The 14,659-nt window shown below is 52.2% G+C and overlaps 1 protein-coding gene across 3 annotated transcripts in view; it reads right to left on the bottom strand.

The window, feature by feature from the left end:
- CADM2 (cell adhesion molecule 2) overlaps positions 1-14,659 on the bottom strand; it is a 1,625,130-nt gene that overhangs the window by 381,343 nt on the left and 1,229,128 nt on the right. The window lies entirely within an intron of this gene.

The following is a 14,659-nucleotide window of genomic DNA, read 5'->3' as shown; positions in this document are numbered from 1 at the left end:
ACTTTACAGCGTTCTATTTTAGACTCTAACAATAGTATACAAAACCACGACACGTGGCTAAGAATTCCAATTATGTTATTAAAATAAATCCAGGCTATTTTTTTAGCTGAATAACACGTGATTAGAAATTAGATGGTTGCAAGATAAAGTGGTGGCACACAATGTCCATTATGAAGACAGGAAATACAATACCAGGAAATACCCGTACAAGATAATTTTATAGCGTGCGCTTGTGGTAGCTGCAGAAGGATGCAGCTGAATGTGGGTTTCAAATTCAGTGAAGCATTTTTCCATCCAATCACAATAGAGTATGGATCTTCCTCTATGAGGCGACATAGATGTTGAGAGTGTGTTTGGCAGCTTACAAGTTATTAATCAGTCCATCATTTAAACATGACCTGATGGTTTGGGTGGGTTGATGAAAACTGTCATGTGAACATCTGATGGGCTCACCAGTGTGTCTTCTGGTAGGCCTTCGGATTTGCTTCAGCAGGCTCGCATGACAACCCACGCTATCTTTGTGAGGTTGGATGACTCACTGAGCTCTTGTCTTTTTAAATATTTTGATCTGTGTTGGGGATAATTCAAGTTTGGTTTGTATTCTTGAGACATTGATGGAGTTGAGGCACACAGTCCTTGAGTTTGATAATCATTTAAGGAAAGCTAATTGTGCTTATGTCTGTCTGTCTGTCTGTCTGTCTGTCTGTCTATCTATCTATCTATATATAATAATATATCGGTATATAGATAGATATATAGATAGATAGATAGATAGATAGATAGATAGATAGATAGATAGATAGATAGATAGATAGATAGATAGATAGATAGATAGATAGATAGATAGATAGACAGACTTACAGACAGACAGACAGACAGACACAGGCACAATTAGCTTTCCTTAAATGATTATCAAGATAGATAGATGAGCTGTGGTCATGCTTTCATTCATATTAAGCAATAACCCCTTGTGAAGTTTTAAACCTCTTGATGAAAATATATGAAAGCAAGCAACCTTCACTACGAGAAAAGAGCACAGAGAAAACTAAAAGTAGAAGTTTCGGGTTTGTTTTGTAAAATAATAGTAGACTGCTGTTTAATTTGAGAATCAAAGAAGTGTATTTTACATCCCTTCTCCATCAAGAGAGAACCTTCATTCTGCCCATCTGGTTTCTTTCAATGCGGGTACTGTGGGATACTTTGTTGTGAATCTCAGGACATGTGCATGATGGTAGTGATTAATAGCCTCATTCACAGTTATGTGTTGGCATTCCCACACCCCAATCCACTTCTTATCCTCACTGACAATGGTCAATGATTCATTGTAGCCAGTGGATGAGCATCTCCCATTCCAGAATGGGACCTGGAATGGATCACCATTATTTTCGATGGAGTGTAGGACAAGGGCTTTCTTCTTGGGCAGAAATGGTTTCCTTGCAGAGACAAAAAGAAAATGATTGTGCTTTTGGAAAGCTGGCTTCTTTGCCCCGTGCTTGATTTTATGCTAATAACATTATGCACAAGGGAAATTGATGTCCGAGGGAGATCCATGAGATTCATAGCACTACATTTGGAAAATTGCTGTCCTAAAAAGAATGTATGGGGGATACTCTCAAGAACGTGTGATAATTACCGCAAAATTAGGTTAACACAACTCTTCACTTTGCAGTCTATCATGGGAAAATAATGCTGTGTTAACGTTGTATTCACAATACGTCAGTACCATACAATAGACCCACAATAACGCGCCAAATGCCTGCAATAAAGTCATCGTGACACCGCAAAAATGCAAAACACAAACGCAAAAAAAGTTACGATGATGCCAATCGCAATACAAAAATCAGCAAAAACCAGCAACAGGCCTGCAATTTTAATGCGTCTTGTGGGAAAAGGCACTATAAAAGCAGAGTAAAACAGTGAGATGACAATGTACGAGCACAACCCCACATCCGTGAGGTAGAACAAATTACCATTGTCCCAAATCAAATAGGTATCTCCTCACAAACAGTCACAATGTGCATTGACATGCAGTCTGTATGGAAATTGCGCCAATGTGGAAACTTACATGGAACACAATGTGAAACTGCATCTCCCCTACACAATGCAGAGGGACAATCAACACCTCCTACACACAGACGTGTCATGTCCATGATCAATAAATCATGTAAGCATGGACGAATGTAGGGGCAACAACTCCCACTTACGTACATGTTGCCCATATTGTGGGACTTGAGTCATAGGGTCCATCCCTGCATCATGGTGGAACAAATCTGACCTCAAAAGGAGCTCTATTGTCACTTGTAGGTCACAAATGGCAGCCAAATTGGAATGATTTGGGGTACATGTGAAAAGCCGAAGAGTGGGATTCCCCACTGACTGTGACACACAGAACTGGCAGGTCGAATACGGGACACCTTAAACAGCCTCATTGCCCAGAGGTGACACACCCACCATCCATTAACAAATTCATAAAGTTGTTAGCACTACATGTCACACTCACACGCGTCTGCGTGATGTGCACATACAGATGAGTGACATGCACTCAGGGAATGTGTCTGGGAATGCATTTATTTGCACATGCTGTGCCTGTTGTTATTTTGTACAGTCCCATGATTACTAAGGATTGTCACAATGTGACGTGCTCATGAGAAGAAAGTGTCAATGATGGTGTTCCTATGGGCTATTCCTGCTGTGGCTGCAGTAGGGTGTGGTCTACCTGCTTCATCTTCATCATCATCATCCAGTGCATCTGGCACTTGTATTTATGGGGCATTAGTGCATACACATATGTTGTGCAAAATACATCATGCAACAATGACCTTGCACACGATGTCTGGCCTGTACAGGAGCCTTCCACCTGAAACGTGACTTCAACAAGCCAAATATGCATTCCACGATGCCCCTGGTGCTTTTATGGGCCAAATTGTACTGCCTCTGGGCCTGTGTGCTCGGGCTCATAGGGGTGTCATCATCCAAGTGCAGAGTGCAGATCCTTGATCATCTGTGACAGTGCAGAGAGACATAAGTCAATAGTAGGTTCTGCATGATGTATTGGAGGCTCACTGGTATATTGATGTGTGATATGTGTGACTCAGTGATTGTTGTATGATATGTACTGCATGTCGCGAATGTGCTGCATCAATTTGTATCACGTAGCCTCACTGCTGCTCCTCCCTCCCCCAAGCCTATTCACCAGTGTGGCAGCGCAGTTGCATCACTTGCACCCCTACAGCACTCCATTGTTATGCCTGTCTGTACATGTCCACAAGCCTGACAACGACACAGTGACGAGGTGTGCTGAAGATGGGCGGCCATGTGTGTGCGGACACAGATGTAGAGTTCATGCCTGGCTTACCTCGCCATGTGTATGTGTGTATACCTTTGGCTTATGCTACTGTAATAGCGACACACACACACAACAGTTGGCATTAATGATCCATGACCCCAAGCTGGCTTGCACTTCCTCATTTACCCCTTCGGCCGAGGCCGCACTCTCGGGGCATGCTACATAGCAGCATTGTATATTGCATGACGGGTGGCGCAGACACTACAACAGCATTACTTACTTCCTTGGCAAGGCCTAAACTTAACCACGCCCAGAGCCAAGGGTTGAATAACCAAACCCCAACTCTGTACTGCTGTCTGCCGGTCCTCTCCACTTACGCTAACAGTGGGGTAAGACACAGCTACATGTCCGAGGTCCACCCCACAGCCTGCGGTGACATATTTGCATCCACTGTATACAGCACAATGTCATGTGGTAGGGCCCGGGCCCTCATGAATAACTAATGACAACACAGACACACTTAGATAGTTTGTGGAACTGGCTACGGGCACGTGCGCCCGGCACCTTTTATTGCCAGGGTCACATGTTCAGTGACGCTTGTGCTGGATGGGTGTGGGGTGAGCGTAAGCCACCCCTCAGGGGTCAGTTGGTGCTAGCAACCACTAACCACTACAACAGTGATCAGACAATCAGAAGTCCAAAGTACTAACAGCAAGTGTCCATAACTTGAGCTGCACAGAGTTAGTAGCCCTGGATGGACTGCGGCCGGCACAGGCACGCCGCCACGGGACAGTGACTTGCGATGCACTGAGTTAGGGCCACGGGAGCTGAGCGGGTCCTCATTGATGTCCAAGGAGAATGTCACGGAGTGTTATGGGGGACAGTGGAAGGTGTCCTTCCAAGGCATAATGCAGAGGGCAGTAGCAAGCACAAACAGGCATATGGAGGAGTTGAATGCTACTGACACCTTTTTACCACCATGGCAGCATCAGCTACATGATGATGTAGACAAACCCCAGGCCATAGACTCAGACACAACCTGAGCTCTACCGGAGAGTGTCCATGACTTTCTTGGTACAGAGTCAGTGGCACTAGGGTTGGAGGGGATGCAGTCTGCGATGATGCATGTAGAATGATATAAACTCTGCAATGCTGAGATCAAGACTCAGTTCCAATTGTGTGACCTACTCGACTGCAGTGTGTGCCGGAGGCATCAGTCAGCAGTGGCCAACAGCCACATGTCGTCGGCTTGCGAGGAACAGAGTTAGTTGCAGTAGTGCAGTTGTGGGTAGTGTTCGTTCACCTCCGTAGCCAGAGGCAGTGGTCAGCCCGGGTCAACTGCTGTTCAGCCAGCTCCTCCTGGATCTCTAACACATGACGTAGAAATGGCATGCGGAGAAGATTTGTTTTTGGCGGAGGTAGAGGCACCTGACCTGAGCGGGTGTGCAGGCTGCGACGATGCCGTGTTCTGCCTGGTACAGACTGTATTGGATTGGTGTGGTGCCTGCTGGATCGCAGCGTAAGCTGAAGGCAGAAGTCTGCAAGAGCCCACAGGCACGTTTGGTTGGAATGCTATGCACGGCATTGGTGGCACCACATCGAAGTGAGTATAGTGATATAAACTCAGCCATAAAAAATGTAATCTGCCATAGTTTAATCAATACTCAGTTCCAAATGTGTGACCTACTAGTCTGCTGTGTATGCTGGTGGAGTAAGTCAACGAGAAAGGAGTACTGCAGGCCTTGCTTGCAGGGGCAGTGGTGGTCTGAGGAGGCTGCCAAGGTCGCAGGTCTCGGGCTTGGAGCTTGCACCGGCATGTGGTGGGCCCACTTTGACACATGCCGGTGTCAGCAGCTGAGCAGTGAGGCCTGGGTGCATCGGGGCGGACACGTCGGGTTTGGGGACAATAGGCCTGTGGTGCATCAGGCACACAGGATAGCAGGCAACACCACCCATGGCGACGGCGTCCGCCTCATGGCGGGGTGAGAGGCACTGCCCTGACAGACATGTTGGGCTTTCCGGAAGAGAATCACACCCAGAGTTACAAGCTTTTTATTCACACCCCTACAATGGCCTGGCATATGGCAGGCCAGCCCACTCAGCTCATCCTTACAGGGGGGACGTAACAAGCTACATTTCCGCAATCTTCCCCAGATGCTGGGCTGCCAAGGTTGCGTTCACTGTCCACTACACTCCATACACCAGTGGTGTGTGTCAACATGGATATATGTGTGGTCTGCATTCTGCAGTCTGGCCATCACATTCATGCCACACTTGGCATTGTGTGCATTCTCATTCATGGGTCACTTGCCTCCTTCGCACATGCCTGGTCCCCACCTCTCCACACAATCTGCTTTTGTGTGGATGAGGTGCCATGCAGTTGATGGCTTATGTACAAGGCTGGCCCAGGTTCCCACGGTAAGTTGTGTTGTCATATCTGGTGGGTGGGCATGTTGTATGGCATGTTGTATGTGAGTTTGTAACATGTGCATCCCCAGAGTTGTGAGTTGCATGATTGAGGAGTTGAGGTGTGTGGTGTGTTCATTTGTTACTTACCAACGAGCAGTGCATTTCCGTAGGTGCCATCCTGGAAACGCTGGTTAATGATGGACTGTCAGAAGATGTAGGGATCATGCACACTGCCTGGAAAGTTAGCGACAACATTGGTAAAGAGTCCGCGGTGGTTTACTTTTGCCTGCACATTGATGGAATGTGTGTGCTTACTGTTGCGGTAATTGTGTGCAGTGTCGGCAGGGGGGCACAAGTAGGACATGTGGGCACTCTATTGCCCTCAACACATGCAGGAAGCCAGCTATGGTGTAGAAGCCTTGCTTGGTCTCCAGTTGCTCCTGTGCAGTGTGGGGGAAGTATAGGTACTGGGGTACCAATCTGATGATGGCATCCAGGACAGGTGTGAGGAACTTGAATAGGGCTGGCTGTGAGACTTCTCTGACTCTGGCGTTTGTTGGTTGGAAGGTACCAGAGGCCAACAGGTGCAGCACAGCCAGCAGCTTTGTCTGAGGTTGGATGTTGGTTGTCCGCTGTGTTGGTACCGTAAGCCTTTGGGCAATGATGTTCAGGATGCGGATGACGGTTGTCCTTTTGAGCCTGTAGTGGGTAATGACATTCTCTGGTGTTAAGTCTGTGATGCTGGTCATTTCCTGGAGGTCTGCTGTCTTTGTCTTCGCTGCCTCTGTGGTGGTCCGAGGGGTCGGGTGGGGGTGGTCCGGAAGGGGGGTGATGGGCAGGGGGTGGTGGCGTTGGGTGTTGTGGCCCTGTCGGTGGTCCGAGCTGCCTAATCAGTAACTCCATGGCATCTGTTGTTCTTCAGGTGTGGCTCTGGGCTGGGCTCCCTTTTCTGGTGCAGGCTGCCGTCCGACTTTACACCAGGTCAGAGCAGGTGTTAATTTCCTGCTGCTAAAGCGCCTTATCGCCTGTTTTGGGTACTTATCGCCGATCTTGCTGGTCATTGTGAATGTTGCGGAGTGGTGTTGTCGCTGCTTTTTGCATAGGAATGCCTTCTCTGCATCTCATTAACGATAATTGCCGGGGTCATCTGTGGCGATGTTTTTTGCGGCTGCTATCGCAGGTAAACTGGTGATATGGGCTGCTAGCACCAGCTTGTGAATGGGGCGATAAATTTATCGCCACTTTGGCTGCAATAAAGTGCCGATAACTCGGTGATGAGTTCTTGAGAATATGCCATGTAAATTGCAGAAAGTTGTAAATCTGTACCCGGGACTAGGCATATTTTCACAGGTGCAGGTTTACCACTTTCTTTGTACATTGGCCACATTGTAACTAATGTAGACCCATTTGAACCTTTGCATCTGTCCTGGTTTACAATAAAATAAAGACAGATATTTATTCAGTACATACTAATCTTAATATAAATAATAACAATTATTAGTATTTATAGAACTTCTTACCACATTGATGTTGTTTATTACTTGTTTATGCACATGATGATATCAAATGAAGTACACGTTCTAGACATTTGTCTCCTCTGCTTGTGCCCAAGCTCATTTCACATATGATATATATATATATATATATATATATATATATATATATATATATATATTACCTACTGGCGGTCGCCAGTAGGTAGTTATAGTTAGGATTATTTTGAATAGGGAAATCGCAACATTCTATTGTGAATAACTTTGGCGCCGGTTGAGGAATCTGCCTGAAAATTTCCTCAAATTTGCCTCGCGGTGCTCCGGTCCTTCCCTGAAAATTTGGAGGGGATTCGTCAAGCGGGGGCCGAGAAAAAAGGGGGGTCCCAAAACGTGTTTTCCCCATGTTAATTTCCATAGGGCGGTCAACCTCACTTTTAGCCCGAACGGCTCAATGGATTTCCACCAAACTTGGCAAAATTGTAGGGACTGGTAGCCCGATGTGCCTTTGCTATGTCTCAAGATATGTGCTCCAGTGGATTTTGAGTAATTTAGGTTAAAAAAAATATATATCTATAAGAGCGCCCCGGTACGCGCACCGGGGCGCGAACCAGCGCGCTACGCGAGTTCGCGCGTGGAAACCTGATTGGCTCTCGGGTGTCTGTCAATATTCCAAACAGTCCGGAGCGGCCGCCATCTTGTGTCTCGGTAGGATCGAGACACAAGAGGTGGCAAAAGCAAAGGGGGAAATGCCCAAAAGGGGGCAGGGTAGACCCCCCCCTGACCCCCTAGGTTTGATGAAATTATTTTTTTCGATTTGCGCGGGGGGAGCGCCCGGTACGCGCACCGAGGAGCGCACCGGGGAGCGTACCATGGTGAAAACCCAGTGAAACAGTAAAATAATAATTTAAAGTGCTTAGAGGGGGGCGTGGCCAAGCAGCATGGCCGACAGGACGTGAGCTCCACCAGCTCCGTCCCGAAGACCGCAGTAATACCTTCAATTATCCTGCCCGGACCCTCTCGACCCCGAGAAAGCGTGTCGGAGAGGCGGTGGAAGTCCCGCCGAGCTCCGGTGCCTGGTGAAACGGACCCGTGGTCGGCAATCCGCCGAGACCTGTGGCCTAGCTGATCCTGACGGCGGCGCCGGCGTGCTCTCTCACGCGGCGCCGCGGCTTTGGCCTATTCACCGGGCCGGGCGGCAGAGGACGCAAGTGGTGACCCCAGCCTCGGTGCGCCATCGGATGCCCGCCGGCCCCCTGCTTAGGATCCCCGTCCCGGGATCGGAAGACTGCGGCGCCGGAGGACTGAGGCTTTGCTGAAGTGCAGTGAGGAGGGGGAAAAGACGAAGGGGCCGTCCATCTTGCGCGGCCTCGCTGGGCTGGAGTGTGTAGGGCGCCCCCCCTCCCTGATCCATAGCGCCACGCAACCCGTCGGCGGAGCGCCTCCGTCTGGAAGTGGGGGCTGTGGATCCCATCTGCCCTGCCCCCCCCCTTGTGGCGCGAGGGTGCGTGTGGGGGCCCTGAACTGCTCTGGGTTTGCCGGGATTTCCCTACAGTGACTCTGCCACTCTTGTGCCCCCTCCCGCTGAGCAGTATCCTGTGCCTCGCAGCAGATTGTAATATCCGCCACTTCTGGGACGTCGGGGGAGATCACGGAAGGGTGTTGCTGGGTCCGTGGAAGAACACCGGCCCTCCCCCGGCGCTCCGCCATTTTGGAACTGGTCTTGGGCGGCCCCTCGGGGCTCGGTGGCAGCAGATAGAGAAGTGCGTTTGTGCCCCGCTCTGCCCTGCTCTGTGGAGGAAGTGAGCTCGTGCCACTGCGCTCTGGTGGCACCCACTCTGTGACCTGCACTGCCCACTGTGGTTCTGATCCTGTGGGCCCGCATACCGATTGCCCGGTTCCTCGGCGCTGTGGTGGCACATACCCCGCCCTGCTCAGGTGGCTTCAGTGGAGGCCCCATTGGGAGCACCGACCCTTGACGCAACGGCCATGACGGGCCGGACTGGCCGTGGCCCTAAGGCCACCCAACCCAACACAATCACGCAGTACACTACCCCTCGTCTGCCGCCGCAGAGGATTACGCGCCAAACGGGCGCAGGTGATGGGGACGGGGAGCCACCGGAGCCGTCTAGAGCGGAACTTCTTCAGGATATCCAGGGTTCACACACTGCCCTGGAACGCCAGATTGAGACGGTGTCCGTGGATGTGAACCTGTTAAGAACTGACCTTCGCAAGGTGGCGGATAAAGTCTCGGACGCAGAGGGCAACATCACTCAACTGCAGGGGGAGGTAGCGTCACTACAGAAGTCACTCTCTCAACTTGCCCTACTACCCGAGCATTGGAGAGACGGGCCGAGGATGCAGAAGGTAGGGCGCGCCGAAGTAACATACGCGTCCTGGGGGTCCCGGAGCGGCTGGAGGCAGGAAACCCTGAACGATTCCTGGAGACTTGGATACGTGAGAGTCTCTGTCCGAGTGGATTGTCCAATGTCTTTATTGTGGAGCGGGCCCACAGGGCCCTGGTGCCCCCTCCGCGCCCTGGAGAAGCCCCTAGAGCCCTCATTGCAAAAATCCTCAACTATAAAGACCGTGACTGCATCCTCAAGGCGGCGAGAGAATTGGGGCCCCACATGATTGAAAATAGTCGAATCTCAATTTACCCCGACTACACCCAGCAGGTGCAGGAGCAAAGGAAGTCCTACCTAGGGGTCAAACAGAAGTTGCGCGACATGCAGCTGCAGTATATGCTTTTATACCCCGCTAAGCTCAAGGTGCTCTCCCAGGGCCGGGCACACTTCTTTGAGACGCCAGCAGAGGTATGGGAGTGGCTCGAGATCAGAGGAGATGATCTACCCCCGGGTGAGAGAGGGGGATCGAGAGATGTGTGGGGGACCAGGCCGCAGAGACGACGGCGTGGCAGGAGGAATCGGCGCTCTGGATCCCGTGGTCCTCCTGAGACTCGGCCTACGGTGGGTCCGGACGGAGCCATCATGATGGAAAAATCGCCTGGGGGATCTGAGGAACGTTTGCACAGTGAGACTGCACCTGGTGACATCTTGGTGCCGGATACATTGCAGGAGACGCCGGTGAACGTGGACTCTGCGGCCCCAGTGGTCCCGGAGACTGCCTTGCAGACCCTAGACTTGGGATGATCCTTGCCCTGTCTAAACTGACGCTGCTGTGCTGTTGCTGTTATTGGGTGGGCCCCTATGGCCCGCCAGCCCTTTAGCCCTCTGCTCACGCAGCATGAATGTTGTGAGTAACTGTTTACTGCTCGATACCACGCACTTGGACTCTGGATTGGGTGTGCACCGAGTGCTGGCAGCTGTGTATATGGGCTGCTCCTCCCGCGTTGCTGACTTAGGGGGGGAGAGCTGTCCGGGTCCACTGTTCGGATTCATTGGGTCTTTTGGGGAGCTGGGAGGGAGGGTGGGTTGGGTTGTTCTGTTGTGTGTGAGTGTGAGTGGAGAGTGTTGAATGGGGTGGCTGTGCACGTCCTGGCACTGGCGGGGGAAGGGCGGGGTGGCGTTTTTGGTTGTTGCTATCCTTTTGCTCGTGGGTGGGGGGGTTAAGGGGGTTCCAGTCAGAATTTCGTATGTTGGGATTGTTGGGGGGTGGGATTTTGGATGTGAAAATGATGGCACTGGCATTTGGCGCATGTTGCCCCTGCTTACCGGGGCGTCTGCTTTATGTGATGCATTTTTGAAGTTCCCTGTAGCAAGGGTCTCCTGGCGGCGACTTAGGCTGTGTGTATGCTACTGCCCGGCTGGGCACGAATGGTGGTCATGGGGTTTAAATTCTTGACGTGGAATGTGCGTGGCCTGGGTACGTGCACTAAGAGACACAGGATCCTCACCTTCCTGAAACGACATGGGATTTCAGTTGCTTGTTTACAGGAAACCCACTTAGATGATGATGGTGCGCAGCGACTGGCCAAGAAGTGGAGAGGCCAGCTTTTTCACTCCTCCTACTCTACATATGCTAGGGGGGTCCTAATCTGGGTGGCCCCTGGGGTCCCATGCACTGTCCAGTATGTTGATGCGGATGTGGAAGGCAGGTACATATTGGCGAAACTCAGACTGGACGATAAGGTCCTCCTGGTCTTTAATACGTACGCACCAAACGTGGATGACCCGGCATTTTTTTCCCGGATGCAGGATCTAGTAGCCCCTAGCCTCGACGCGCCCCTCCTTTGGTGCGGGGACTTTAACTGTGTCCTACACCATGAACTGGATCGTAATCCGCCTCGGGCGGGAACTAAGCCCCGTATGACGGCGTGTTTGCGAGACGTGATGCATAATATCGGGGCGATTGATGTCTGGCGCACGTGTCACCCCACACAGAAGCTTTACACCTGCTATTCCCCGACCCATGGTACTCACAGTAGGCTAGATAGGGTGTTGGCGGCCAATTTCCCCTCCTCCCTCACGTTGACGGTCACACACCAGGCCCGATACCTATCGGACCATGCTCCGGTCACGTGTGTGGCGCATTGGCCTGATCAGGGGGAACGTCCCCGCTCGTGGAGACTCCCGACTGATCTGCTCCAAGACCAGGTAGCCCGGGACCATGTGGCAACGTCCCTGTCCGATTATCTGGACCTTAACTGGGCGGGAAATGACCTGTCTTATTCCACTAAATGGGAGGCATTGAAAGCGGTTGTCCGCGGTGCGTGCATGGGCCTGACATACGGGGTCAGGAAACAACTGCTTTCAGACTTGCAAACTGCGGAGGCTGAGCTCCTGCGAGCCCAGGCCCGCCCTGATCCGGACTCATCGGATCAACGCGTAGAGGGCCTAGCCCTTGGGTCGATCCACGATATACTCACGCGGCTCGATAGGTTTACGCTGGGCCAATATAGACAGAGACTGCATCGGGAGGGGGATAAATCTGGCCGTTTGTTGGCCTGGATACTTCGCCGGGAGTTTACAGCTGAGCGTATAGTGGCCCTGCGGGCGCCCGGTGGCGAGATGGTCCATTCGGGGGCTGCTGTACTCACAGTTCTACGGGATCACCTGCGGACTGTGTATGAGGCTGATCGGGCTATATCTGAAGAGGCTTACCACCTATACCTCGAAAACCTCGACTTGCCGACCCTCCCTGAGGCGGCGGCGAAAGACCTCGATGTCAAACTGGCGTTAGGTGAGATTTCCGCGGCGATAGCCGCCCTCCCACGAGCCAAAACCCCTGGCGGGGATGGATTCCCTGCAGAGTTTTATCATACATTCGGGCACACCCTGGCCCCCCTTCTTTTACAGGTTTACAATGAAGCCTTACGCACAGGTGACCTCCCGCCCACCTTGAATCAGGGTGAAGTTTGTATGATCCTGAAACCGGGTGGTGACAGCACGGACCCGGCTTCGTATCGTCCTATCACTTTGATTAACTCGGACGCGAAAATTTTGACCAAGCTGTTGGCCAATCGCCTTGCCCCACACGTAGCCCAGCTCGTCCACCCGGACCAATGTGGCTTTGTCCCTGGTCGTAATACTGCGATGAACCTACGCCGCTTGAACCACATTTTGCACGAGGTCCGGGGGAGGGACACTCCCCATGTGCTGGTCTCTGTTGACCTGGCTAAAGCCTTTGATACAGTGCATTGGGGTTACCTGATGCATGTACTCGTCAAGATGGGATTTGGTCCCAGCTTTCGGCAATGGATACGGGTCCTTTACAGAACGCCTCGGGCCAGAGTGCGACTGGGTTCAGCCCGCTCTGATGAGTGGACGTTAGGGAGGGGCACCCGACAAGGTTGCCCGTTGTCCCCCCTTTTATTTGCTCTCGCGATTGAGCCCCTGGCCATATCCGCCCGCAGGGAGTTGCATGAATGGGGTATTGTGGTGGGGGACACCACTAATGTCATCTCCCTTTACGCCGACGATGCACTTTTCTACCTGACCTCCCCGGTGGAGGCCCTCCCCGCTCTGTTGCGCCTCTTGGACCGCTTTGGTGCGGCCTCGGGCCTGCGCATGAATGTTAAAAAGTCCCTGGTGTTCCCATTGACCCCAGAGGATCTCGCCCCAACGGCGGATTCTTACTGTGCGGGCCTCCGGTGTGAATCTCTGGTGTTCCGGTACCTGGGTATTCAGGTGGCCGCCTCTGATGAGGCTCTCTTAACTCATAATATAGACAAGATTCTTGTTGCCCTCCGCAAGTCCGTTGTATTCTGGAATACGCTTCCTCTCTCCCTTATGGGCCGTCTAGCTGTTGCCAAGATGGTGATGCTCCCTAGAGTCCTCTACGTATTGCAGAATACCCTATGCCCGTTGCCCTCCCGGGTGTTCCGTACACTGAATTCGCTCCTCACGTCTCTTCTCTGGGCGGGTGGTCGCAGCAGGGTTGCGTTGCGCACGGTGACGCAGTGTTGGGATGCGGGAGGCCTTGAGGCCCCGAGGTTCGATTTATACTATTATGCTGCACAACTTCTCCCGGCGGCCAGATGGTTTGCTGACACCGAGAACTGGGAGTTGGCATTATTGGCGGGAGTGGCCTCGGAAAGGGTGCTACAGGAAGCTCTGATGCAGGGCCGGGGCGCTGATGAAGCACTGCCCTATGTCGTCAGGCATACGGCCCACACCTGGCAGCAGTTCGTTGAGCGCGTGCTGCGGCGGGCGCCATTCCATAGGGAGCTCCCCCTTTGGATCCTGGCCCCACTACTTACGATGGAGGCGAGTATGTCTTTCCGGGAGTGGCGCCTGGGCGGTTGCGAAACTCTTGCGGATCTTTACCCGGACGACTCGTTTGTGTCCTTTGAGAGAGCAGCGGACTCCTTTGGACTGCGTGAGGGCCAGTACCTGCATTATGGATGTCTCCGGGATGTGGCCAGGACGACATGGCCCCAATTCCCAGAGGCGCCCGAACTCACTAACACCCTAGACGTCATCTTGTCCTGTGGCAGGGGCAGGAGACTAATCTCCCTTCTTTACTCAGCGATGCGCAGGGACTCGACTCCCCCATTGATGCCTGCTTGGAGGGCTTGGGAGGCGGACCTGGGGATAGCATTAGACCCGGCCCAGAGGAAGCGAATAGGGCTGTTGACTCGTAAAGTGTCCTGCAATGCGCGGTTCAAATTGATACATTTTAATTTTCTCCATCGCACATATGTGACACCTGCCTCCCTCCACCGCATCTCTTCGGATAGAAGCCATAATTGCCCGAGGTGTAGTGCAGCGCGGGCGGGATTCCTTCACCTAGCCTGGGAGTGCCCCTTGGTGCATGACTTTTGGGTGGCGGTGGTGGCACATATTGCCCGGATTACACACCTTACCATCACACTGGAACCGCTTCACTGTCTACTTGCCCTGGTACCCAAGCCCAGGAAGAGGGGACTGTCCTACAAATTGCTCCAACTCCTATTGGTTCTGGCGAGGAGGCGGGTGGCCATTACCTGGATGGGACGGGGGGCACCTGAAGTCACTAGTTGGTTGCGGGACGCTAGGGAATGGGCCTTAGCGGAGGAGACGCATATGCAGAG

This window comes from Lissotriton vulgaris, chromosome 8, assembly GCF_964263255.1.
Source record: "Lissotriton vulgaris chromosome 8, aLisVul1.2, whole genome shotgun sequence".
Lineage (NCBI taxonomy): Eukaryota > Metazoa > Chordata > Amphibia > Caudata > Salamandridae > Lissotriton > Lissotriton vulgaris.
Note: the sequence above shows the minus strand (reverse complement) of the source record. Positions and strands in the feature narration are given on the sequence as shown.